We start from the raw sequence: 12,362 nt of genomic DNA, 5'->3' as shown, positions 1-12,362 counted from the left end.
ACTTCAAGCAAAATTTGACGCCATATTAAAATAGAAGTTAATAGGCTTTTTCTTTCCTTCTCGATAGTTCACTTTCTCTATGAGGGGGCAGGATAGTGGAAGCAAAATGATAAGGTAGAAAAACACTATATACCATTATAGTACCGAATCAAGTCGATGCGATTAGGTTACGCTCTAATCGAAGTATAATTATATATCGTTCTAATCTAAACAACTTAAGGAGATTTTAATAATGTGCTAAGTGAGATTAGATGGCGTTCTAATCTAAACGACTCTACAATAGAAATTTTGATAGATGATGACAAAGTAAGTTATAAAAGAGCGGTTTTACTATTAATCAAAAGGTAGAAGATACGATAATAATAACAAGATTTCTCTATTTATAATATAAGAAACCTACTTTTTTAAATTAACTTAAAAAGTGAAACTAAATTACAATTATGATAAAAATAAAAGATTAAAACACGTGCTTAACTGACTCCAATAAAAAATAGAAAATACCAAAAGACCTAAAATAATAAATCCAAAAGTCCTAAAATAACATTCTACATTATTCTATAATTATTCAGAAGATTATTGTCACTGTAGTAGTCAAAAACTAACCTTTTTAAAGGTAAAATAATACCATTTAAGTAGGAGGATAAATGCTTATTTGGTTTTTATTATTTTAGTTTTAATGCCTGTTTAATCTTTTTATTTTGAAAATTAACCTAAGACTCCTCCGTCATTAATTATATTTAGGTAAAATTTACTTTTTTTATTTTGACAATAATGAATACTCTTAAAATTTTGATAGAAGGTGAGGGACCAATCAACAATCTTTAGCACGTGAATGGAAAGAAAAAAAATATTTTACCTAATAAACCCTCAAAATGTTTAAGAGAATATCAATTTATTTTTTCTAATCGAAACAAAAGTCAATACAGAAATCTCTTTTAAAATCCTCCTGTTGGATGCCTCAAAATTGTTGGGTGAATTGTAAGAATTTACTTTCTCAAATGACTATTTTATTTTCGCATATACAAAGAAAATTGTTATTGTCATATATTGATTGTCCAACTTAGGTTTACTATGTGATAATTTTACCTGATAAGTGATGGTGGTCTTTTTTGGGATTGAGATATTATAACTTTTATGTTATAGTTGCTGTAGCAAAAAGCTGTAACTATAAAACAAAAGTTAATGACACATTGTGAATATAATTTTTAAATAATAATTTTGTTAAAATTATTAAAAATATAGTAGATTTTCCATCATGTAAGTAAAAAATAATCGTATCAATATAACTTCCAAGTTAAAGCAACTAGTGTTTATTAAATATTTCAATGCTATATCTTTTAAGTTACAGCTACTCAACCTTAATTCTAAATAGGACCAACATATTCTTCAGTCTGAAATTTGAGAGTTCCTCTTTCAATTAAGATGCTAATGGACTCCCCAAGTATGAATTTAGTTCGTTTTATAATTGTGTTTTTGCTTATCTATTTTCTGACACACATTGCTTTTTTGTTTTTTCAATATCTCTTGTGTTATAATTCTTGTAAATGTCTCATTATGTTCCCCTAATTATATGTAACTCTTTTTTGTCCCTTATTAATACATGCGCCTCTTTGCTGAGTCCCAATTATTTGGGGGGGGGGGGGAGAAAAGGCAACGTGTGAAAAAATAAAGCGTTATTAAGTCTTAGATATTAAAAAAAGGGATTTACCTCAGAATTTCTCATGTATGAAAAGTCTAAAAGTGTTTGGCTCCCTACTAAAAATTTCGTTTCAAAAAACATGATAATTAAGGACGATTCCCAAACAAGTAGTTGAGCGAAAGGATAGGAGTTTTTTTTTTTGTTCACTATTTTATGAATGTGAATTCGTGCAATATATATTGTTTTAAGTGGATTTTGGGTTGCAAGGGATATGAATAAAAATCTCACAAAAACAATGAATTTATATTTTTTGGAGATTAGGGTACCTCACTTAACTTTGTTGTAGGGGATATTTTAGACTTTAAAAGAGACAAAAAAGAGTGGAAGAGGGCTGATAATAGTGAGAGGTCAGATGTGGAATGTGGGACCCTTTAAATGGTGCATTTAGACCTGCAAAATAAGAAAAGGAGGTTAGAGGTGGAGCCACGGTGGCCGGCGACCACACGCCAACGCTCAAGTCAGCTACTTGAAATTTTTTTTAGGTGATGAGAGCTTGCAAGCTCTCTAAAAATGGTGGCTGGAGATTGAAGAAGACCTCAGTCCCATTTTTGTGTGTATTTGTAATGAGTATTAGAGAAGATGAGTGTGTAAGAGTATGAGAGAGATAGAACCTTTTTCCCTTTATATAGTACAGCCTGGGTACCTTGCCACGTGGCATATTTTTAGTGGTGATTTTTTTGTCCTTTTTGAAATTTTTACGTCCTTTTACCATTATGGCTATTTTTGAGCTGTTAGGAGCATGCTTGGAGAGTAGTAATGTGGTTTTTTTTTGGGCATTGTCGTTTAGTGTACGTGGCATGCACTACAAGTGATTGTAGAGGTTGTCTATACAATATCAGGCGTGACAGTGAAGGACCACTGTTCTTTATGTGCTGTTTTTGATTTTTTGCTGATATTGCAGTCGGTTGTTGTTGTATTTTTTTTTTAGTTCAATAACTATTGGTGTCAATTGTGCAAGTGTACATAACAAATAATATAATGATGAGAATTCAAGAATATCTCCACAGGAATTGTTGTTATACGAATTGCTACAGCAATTTCAACAGTGCAACCTAAAGTCTAAATTAAAATAATTAATAGAACTAAGGGATTAAAAAAATGCAAATAACAAAGATTCAATCAATATGCTTCTCACTTCGATCACAAGAATAAATTCACTCGGGAATTGAGTAGTTGAGTGATAAAATTCTCTTAATAGTGTTTACTATTCTTCTCCTGTTAAGTTCAATTGCTGCAGCATTTCCTATAACAATGGACAGAAACTTTATGCATCCTCAGTTGTCGCATGTTGGATGTCTTCTATCTTTATGCAACCTAATAGTGACCAATTGCTATGTCAACATAAAATATAGCATTATATGTTTAGGTTCTCTTTACCCTACAAAGTGAATTCCTACATCTAGTTCATCACTAATCTTAAATCAAGCATGAGCCTTTTTGGACTCAAGTTAACTTAATCCAGGAAACTCAATTTCAGACCAATTATTGCTCTAATATGTTCCATTAAGAGAGGCCATTTGCTGCTCTTTCTTAACTTGTATCATTAAATGGGTGGTCAGCCGAAATAATGGTTATGAATAAATACTATCAAAACAAAACGCTATAGCAAACATGTAGCAACTTATATAATCAATCAAGAAACCATTAAAATTATTTGTCACTCAACTACCATTAAATTTAGTTTATAACTTGTGAAAGAAAGATAAACACAAACGTCTTAACCATCGAATACATCTTCATGCTCAAAGAACAAGTAAGTAACAAAACAAGAATGAGACAAGTTGACTCCTAATTATTTTCTGCTGAATTGTCACTGGAGCAAGCTTGCTTCATCTTCTCGAATTCGTTTTCTTTCTTGTTTTTCTTTCGGTTAGTACTCTTTGATTACAGCCGCCTTTTTTCTTGTGATGCGTGCACCTTTAATAGTTTAGAGTTAAGGCAACCGGAGGTCTAGGGCGTACATCTTCCAGTTTGGGAAACTCTAGATCGCAATACAGTAAATATCTCGCGCGAAATCTTCTCTTTCGTTGTTCTAGGGTTGCTACAACAACGGCTGCAACATCTGCACTGCTCCAGACTTGTTTCAATTTTTCTGTAGCCAAGTTCTTTTCCATATTCTGCAAGCCTATTGCAACAACATTCCTTCATTGAGATTTGAGCTTCCGGTCACTTATGAACATGCAAATGATCTAACACACAAATTATTCTAAATCAAACGAAATTCATTAATAATGACCTAAAGTGGAGGTTCATGCAAAACATCCTTAAAATGCAATAAAAACACATCATTTACTCTTTAAGTAATCTTAATTTAAGTCTAAAAGTGCCATGATAACTCTCATTTCATAGAGTTATCAGTTGTCTTCCTTTTTCTGACAGAATATTCTTGATTTGATTTCATCAAATCAAATATTCTATTGGGACATCACGTGTAATGGTCGTTTTTGGATATTTCCTTCAATTCCTTGACTCTGTCATGGTGTATCCCGCGTATTTGTTTATCTGGAGAATATACCTAGCATAGATTGGGTACCCTTTGAGCGTAACTTTCAGTCACCAAAACCTTCTCGTCGACACGTGGTGCATTATTTTCAATATTCTATTTATTCTCCAAAAAAATCCCTCTATTCTCTTTATGCTGAAAGTATTTAAGGCAAAAGAAACTCGTATAGGAATTATGAACGACACATGGTAATGTTTGGCCCACCTTCACCGATGGTTGAGTAAGAAAAAGGCACTTACCTTTTTCTAGGTTGACCATATTAGTTCACATGTCCAAAAACTATTCCATTACTTTCCTTCTCTAGGTCTAACAAATCTCGCTTTCTAAGTGGTAGGAGGGCTACTTTGTGAGGCCTAGAGCATATCAGGATTAAGTACTACGTTCTTTATTTTGCTGACCGCTGGGTACCCCACAAGAATGAAACCCTAGAATGCCCGAAGACAGATGAGATAACACTTCATATTGATCTGGTACTTCGTATATCCTTCCAATCAGGCCTTTAATTATTATAGTCGGAATTACTTGAAACATATATTTCACTTAGAGAGTTGAGGGGGCTTTACAGAAGGAAAATAATAGAGTCCAATATTCATATAACTGACCCTTTTTCTTTATGTGCAGTAGTTGGCAGATTTAAATCCTCCCTTAGATGACTTTGATACCTTTTTTCTACCTAAATGAATGGTGGCTCTTTGAGTAGCTCGGGTATCACTCTTTCTTCAAAAAACATCCAGCCTTCTCGCTTTTTGAGGGTGAATTGGGCCACCTAAAAGCTCAGAGATTACTTCCTCACTCACTCAGTAAAAGTTCTCGCGTGGATGGTTCGGCTAAAAAAGAGCAACTTCAAGGTTACCCCTGACGCGCGCAAAAGAAAATTGAGATCCTTCTTCTCTCTGCCTGAGGATTTTACTAAAGAAGAGCTAGTGCCAACTTATGCAGAGCCTAACTAAGTGCTGTAAGCAACCTTTTACTTGCATTTTCTATGGTACTTCCTACTAGCAGCAGGTGACTTTTTATCGAAGTCACCGCTTCCAAGACCTCAATATTGCCTCCAGGGTCCAATGCTCAGTCTAAGGTGGAGAAACTAATAATTGAACTCTGAAGCCACAAGTCCTCCGAGGAGAAGCTTAATCAGTAGAACAAAACTTTAAAGGGGTACCTCAATGATCCATCTGAGGAGAAGCCTTGTGTGGCCAACAGATCATTGAAGTTGAGGGTTGTATAATGACTGAATGTTGAACTGTGGGGCCGAGGTTGTTGGTACCCAACGAAGAAAAGTGGGTCGATAAATCGACTATCTTAGTAGTGACCGAGGCAGAAACGAAATCCCATATACCTTAGTCTAGTAGTCCACGAAGGTCATCCAGTGTACTTCGCTTACCCCAACCAAAGCTTTCATCAGAAGGATGAATGTGAGGATGATGCACCTAATATGTAACTTTATTTGGTGTTATTACTTGTTTGTTGGCATTTTTCCTAAATTCTGACTTGGAGCTATTTTATTGACTTCTTGTTATACCCCTTTCTATCGTGGTGCCCAAATTGTTTTGTGATTGCATGTAATGGTATTTTTTTTAATAGCTTTAGATGTTGTTTCTTTGATGCATTTTGAAATATGGCTGGGCATATGGGGTACCTCAGGTACCTTTAAGCTTACATACTCACCGGGCTATCTCTTACTTTATGATAAAGCTTTGAATGTTGTTTCTTTAATCCATTCTGAAATCTGACCAGGCGCATGGGGTATCTCGGGTACTCTTTAACTTAGATGCTCATCGAGCTATCTCTTACTTCATGATGGAGCAACCCAATTTCATTATCAATATGGCGATTCATCTAGATATGCTTGTTGCTAATCTTTAGGAGATTATGGTGATTCTTAGTACTTATCAACTAACCAAAGTATCAACGTAACAAATTAATGAAGCATGTAAATCCATAACTAGAATAACAACAGAGGCGAACTTAGTTTCTACTCTCTTTGAGGCTTCTTAAGGTCCCCTCTTGGTATATTCGAGAAATGACTTTTTGGCATGGGTACTATGAGTACCCCTAATCTTATCTCATCATTGTATGACGATATGCTTAGACATGCTTGCTGCAAATCTTAACAAAAATTATAGCGAATCCTTTTACGAGATGGTCGAAAACCTCATGATCCATCATTTACTTTGAATTAAATATGCGAGAAAAATAGTGATAAAAGCGGCTGCTTGCCTACCCTTATGCGAGATGGTCAAAAACCTCATGATCCTCCATTCGCGTAGAATTAAATAAACGACATAAATAGAGATACATGCAGTTGGCGGCCTACCTTTATGCAAGATAGTCGAAAACCTTATGATTCGCCATTCGATCAGAATCAAATATGGTGAACAAATAATGATAAAGGCGGCTACTAGCTGCCCTTTTGTTGGGTCTAACGTTGAGTAGATCATCATGATCGAAATAAGTTAGGTACCCCAGTTTACCCCAGAATAAGGCAATCTCTGGATACTATCTTACATCATAATAAACAATGTTCAATGATATATATGGAGATTGTTTAATGGCAGACATATTCTTATAGCATTTCAAACTACTCATCGATATCAAATAATTCAAAGACAAATAAAAGAGCACACATCATTAAATTTTGTAAAGCAAATGCATTCATAGAAAGTGGAGACATGGATCATTACATAACACTATTTTGTTATCCATAGGAGAATATTGGGGATCCCAGGATCACTTGTTATTGTCATTAGAGACTGAGCGAATTAAAAAGTGCAACTGACCAGTTTGGGGTACTTTGGGGATCATTACATGACAATATTTTGTTATCCTTAAAAGAATATAGGGAATCCTAGGATCATTTGTTATTATCATTAGAGACTTAAGAAATTAAAAAGTGCAATTGACCAGTTTAGGGTACTCAATATCTCAAATATATAAACATTAAAGAAAATAAACAGAATAAACAAAAGGAGGTAGAGTGTTATCACTTTACTAGTAGTACGACTTTTCTCTTTTGGAACAAAAGATGATTACTCCCGCACCACTCCCATATGTTGGGAGAGCCATCAATACTGATTCCCCAAAGTTGTTCTTCTTCTGTTGCTGGTTTAGTCTAGCTCGGGTATCCTAGGATTCCCTCACCTCCAGAGTTATTGGCGACTTCGGTCAAGAAATCGGCAATGGCTTGAGCTTCAATGGCCGAACGAGGCTGAAAGACCAACTTTTCTAAGCTGGGGTACCCATATTCACTTTGAGAATTTGGTGATCCAAAGGTACTTCGATCTCATCTATGGGTTTCGAATAGGTGTCATTTGATACTCCTAATATCTTATATGGAGATAATTTGTCTCTGGTGAGGTACGACTTCAACTGAGTGTCAGAAATAATCTAATAGCTTTCTTTAGAGGCAACAATATAGCAAACCCTCGTTGCTTGCTGGTCTCCTTTGATGGTGACAACATCTGCGGCAATTGGAATTTTCATAGCTAAATGATTTAGGGATACCGCTGCTTTAGTTTTCGTTAAAAATGGCCTACCAAGAATAGTATTATAGGTAGTCCGACTATCAATAATAAGGAAGTCAATCATATGATGATACGATGGAGTACTCTACCAATAGTTATGGGCAATGTAACAGTGCCTTTTAGGATGACAATATTACCTGTGAAATCAATAAACGCGTATCGTTCGGAGTGATTTTTGGTGAGTCAATACTAAATGATCCAAGGCACTTTTGAAGATAATGTCTACGGAACTGCCAATGTCCACCAACGTTCTTACCACATTATCAGTAGCAACCTTTAATGTGATTGAAATACTAACTAGGCAACCCAAGAGGGAGTGAATTGCGTTTCTAAAAATTTAAGCTACTAAGAAACTTAATACAATTTAAACAAAGCAATCAAATTTGAAATGAACAAATTAATGTGCAATAAAAAATAAAGAGGTAGGGTAAGAGAGAGCAAACACGAGATTTTTACGTAGTTCAGCCAACCGTGCCTACATCCACGCCTCTAAGCTCACCAGCCTTAAGGATTTCACTAAATAAGCCTCCAAGGCTTCAACAACTCTTACAATTGATTTTGAAGGTGTCAATAGACCTTTACAACAAGAGATTATCCCCAATCTCTTAACCCAAGTATATCCCAACACTTACAATCTCTCAACTTAATCTCACAAAAATGATTACAAATAAATTTCTCTCACATAATGTGTTTGATCACAAATGAAAGCTCAATGTGTGAATGAATGAGATGAATACAAGAATTTAAAACTCAATGAATTAGGTGAATACAAGAATTTAAAGCTCAATGAAAGTTGTATGGTCAATAGTTTACTTAATGACAATAGTTGGAATCGTTATAATTTGTGTTTAAATAAGCCTTTTTATAGTTTGAACTGAAAACTAGCTGTTACAAATAATTTACTCGAAGGCGGATCGCCGTTAACTCGAAGTCAGATTGTCGTTTTGACTTGAGCAAGTTACCGTTGGACAGAATTTCAAATTGTCGGATCACTATTATTGAAATGTCGGCTCTCCGTTATCGTCTAACGACTAGCAAAAAAGATGTCGGCTGACCGTTTTCAAGAAGTCGATTTGCCATTAGTGTCCAAAGGCTAATCTTCAGTTTTGTTCGATATCGATTAGCGGTTATTAAGCTGTCGGATTGCCGTTAGTGTCCAGAGGCTAATCTTCAATTCTATTTTATGTTGGCTTGCCGTTATCAAGATGTCGGTTAGCCATTTGCTACAGTGAACTACTACAATAAACTATTTTTTAAAATTATAGGTTTGCCCCAAAACTTTATAAACTTATACTATGACCTAAAACTTTATGAAACTTGTCAAATAAGTCCATTTCCAGAATTTTAAGCAATTACTTGTTAATTTCAAAGTTTTCAAAACTTTTGAATTAGATCATGAACTTGAAAACAACCAATTTCACGAAATCATTTTCCATTTGAGTATAAAACTTTTACTTTATGAAAATAATGATTTATTTAAAAAAGTATGAAAATAATTTGAGCTTTTAAAACTTAATTCATTTTTAATCTTGTTTGTTATCATCAAAATCATCATTATAGATATATTCATGTTAACATTCTCTCCCTTTTTTATGATGACAAACCTTACAAGATAAATAAAAAAATATGTACTTTTATTCCAAAAAATATTATGCAATTTTTACTGCCCCTAAATATGTGTTCCCCCTAAGTATATGGCCAATCAATTTTTGTCCAAAAATACCATATATCTTCCCTTTTATCATAAAAAAGAAAAGAAATTGAAGCGATTAAAGAAAGAAGTTCAGATATTACTGTTGAGTGTTAGAAAATGCATATTTATAAAGGAGAAAACCATCATTTTACATTTCAAGTCTTACTAACAACCATTACTTTTATGTATTTAACCTTCTTGTGATTTAATTACATGTGTTTTATTTTAATTAAGTATTTTATGTATTTTAGGGGCATCATAGTCATTTCACAATAAACGAGAAATCAGATGGCAAAACGGACATCACTTTTGAACTCAGGACGGTCGAAAACCTTAGGAGGAGCATAAAAGGAAAAATGGCACTGTTCACTTGTACGGTACTATTCACGTGTACGGTACTGTATACGTTACTGTTCACGACACTGTTCACATAGACGGACCGATGACGTGGCATTGACTGATGAGGTGTCACGATCCTGTTGGACTAAAATTCTTATATACTGTTGATGGTGACGTGGCAGCATATCAGTGGACGAAAAATCTCGCATACGGTGCATGCATCACACAGGATTATTTTCAACCAAACCGCGTTACTGTTCATCCGGGTCAAACCGCGTTACTGTTTAAAGTCGGGTCAAACCGTGTTACTGTTCATCCGCGTGGTCAAACCGTGGACTGTTGACTGATGACGTGGCGCAATCCTGAGCGTCCAAACTGTTTTTAATCCGATGGCCATGATTTACTCCATGTATCTATAAAAAGGGGGCCTCTCCCCCCTAATTTGATATCTCTGAATCCATTTTTGGGATTCATTTTCTGTAATTCCCTCTCCATCTTGTATTTTCTTCGTATTTTAATAAATTCCCATTTTGCCCCTAGTTCAATTATGAGTGGCTAATTTTCTTTTAAGCTTGGGTTGAAAGTGAAGTCTCAACATGTGTCATGGGCTTAATTTGGTAAATTTATTTTCTCTTCCCCTCTAGTTTTTGTGGATGTTTTGACTTTTCGTCGACAAATAATACTAATCTTGTCTAGTACCGCCTTGGTTACACCGGCTCTCTAGTATAAGGTTATTATTATTTGGCATGATAAGCCCTTAGCACCATATTGATTAGAGCGTGGTTCATGAGGTGTGGATTCCCCCCTCATGATTTAATTGGCATTAACACGGATTATTTAGCCCATGATGCATGTTGATACGGATCCAGATACCCAAGTACTACATTTAATAGATTTTCTCTTCAATTTATTCTCTCCATTGCAATTCCAATTTTAGAATTTATTCTCGCCATTTTAATTTAAGTCTTAGCATATTCCAAATCATTTCCACCATAAATCCAACAACCCATTTACAAAATTAATTCTATACACATAATTAAAATCCACCTCCTCGTGGGATCGACACTCGTCACCATTAGTCTATACTACAATAGATTCGTGCGCTTGCGAGTACATTAAAATTTGCACAACAAGTTTTTGGCGCCGTTGCCGGGGAGGTAAGTAATTTTAATTAATAGAATTAATTTTTGTGAATAATTTCTTTTATTTGTTTTCTTGTATTTTTTTTATTATAAAAAAAAAGAAAAAAAAAGAGTGAATCTACATTTAAAGGTTAGTATTTCTTTTATTTTTTTTCTCTTCTTTAAAATTATGTAATTTAATTTTCAATTTATTTTTCTTTGTAATTTTTTTTTGTTTATTTTATTAATTTAATTTTTAGTTAATTTATTTCACGTATTTGTTTTTGTGTATTTTTTATAGAAAGGTTTTAATAGCGTAATAAGGTTAGTATCGTAATTTCTCCCTCTTCTTTATTTTTATTTGTTTTGTTCTCATCCTTATTTTTATTTTATTTGTTTTGCATGCATGGTCGTAGGTCTTTATTACCTAATCTTGAACCTATAGACCTTGAATTAGAAAAAACACTTCGCACACACAAACATGTTAAAAATAAAATGGATTTACAAGCACCACAGGAGAGGCCATTTAAGGACTATTTTAGTCCCTTAGCTAATTTGAGTACATCATGCATAAGATACCCAAATGTAGCTGCTAGGAGTTTTGAATTAAAACCCAGTGTGCTAAATTGTCTCCCAACATTTTATGGCCTAGAAAATGAGGACCCATATAATCATCTGAATGATTTTCATGCAATTTGTCAAACTTTTAAATATGAAAAATTTTCAGACGATGATGTTAAACTCAGATTATTCCCATTTTCTTTAAAGGATAGAGCTCGTTCATGGTTAAATACTTTACCTGCTAATAGCATTTCATCATGGGAACAAATGGTAACAAAATTTTTGAATAAATATTTCCCAGTGCATAAAACCAACGCTATTCGCAGGGAAATCTCGGAGTTTACCCAGAGAGAGGACGAGCAGTTTTTTGAAACATGGGAGCGATTCAATGGGCTACTCGTGAAGTGTCCACATCATGGGTATGAGAAATGACACCAATGCCAATACTTTTTGAAGGGATTATTACCGAATGTGCAATAATGGCTAATGGCAACAAGTGGAGGAGAGCTAATGTCAAAAAGTGCATCAGAAATTTGGGAATTCTTCCAGCGACAAGCGGATAATTCCCAACAACGGAGTCAATCGCTCAGGAATACTAAAAGAATTAAAGGAGTGAATGAGGTTCAAATTGGTGAATCAACTTCAGGAATCAAAGAAGTCAAGGAGATGGTTGAAGGTCTTGCTCGACAAATAGCATCGTTATCGACTGCTAAATCAACAGAACCACATGACCATGACTCATACTCAGATCAAGCCAATGCCATAGGTGTAATGAGAAAGCCATCAAATTACAACCCATACTCCAACACATATAACCCTGGATGGAGAGACCACCCCAATTTTTCATGGTCTCAAGGATTCCAACAGAATGGACCAGCAGCTCCAGCTCCACCAATTCCTCAAAATCCTCAAGCCTCTCAGCCCC

The 12,362-nt window shown here is 34.7% G+C and overlaps 1 non-coding gene across 1 annotated transcript; it reads right to left on the bottom strand.

Moving 5' to 3' along the window:
* Positions 1–11,755: 11,755 nt before the first annotated feature.
* LOC127902862 (small nucleolar RNA R71) lies at positions 11,756–11,859 on the bottom strand. Its single transcript, XR_008055498.1, has one exon. It is a non-coding gene; the product is annotated as a small nucleolar RNA R71 (small nucleolar RNA).
* Between the last annotated feature and the right edge of the window lie 503 nt (positions 11,860–12,362).

Source organism: Citrus sinensis, chromosome 5, assembly GCF_022201045.2.
Source record: "Citrus sinensis cultivar Valencia sweet orange chromosome 5, DVS_A1.0, whole genome shotgun sequence".
Lineage (NCBI taxonomy): Eukaryota > Viridiplantae > Streptophyta > Magnoliopsida > Sapindales > Rutaceae > Citrus > Citrus sinensis.
This window is presented reverse-complemented; position numbering and strand designations above follow the sequence as displayed.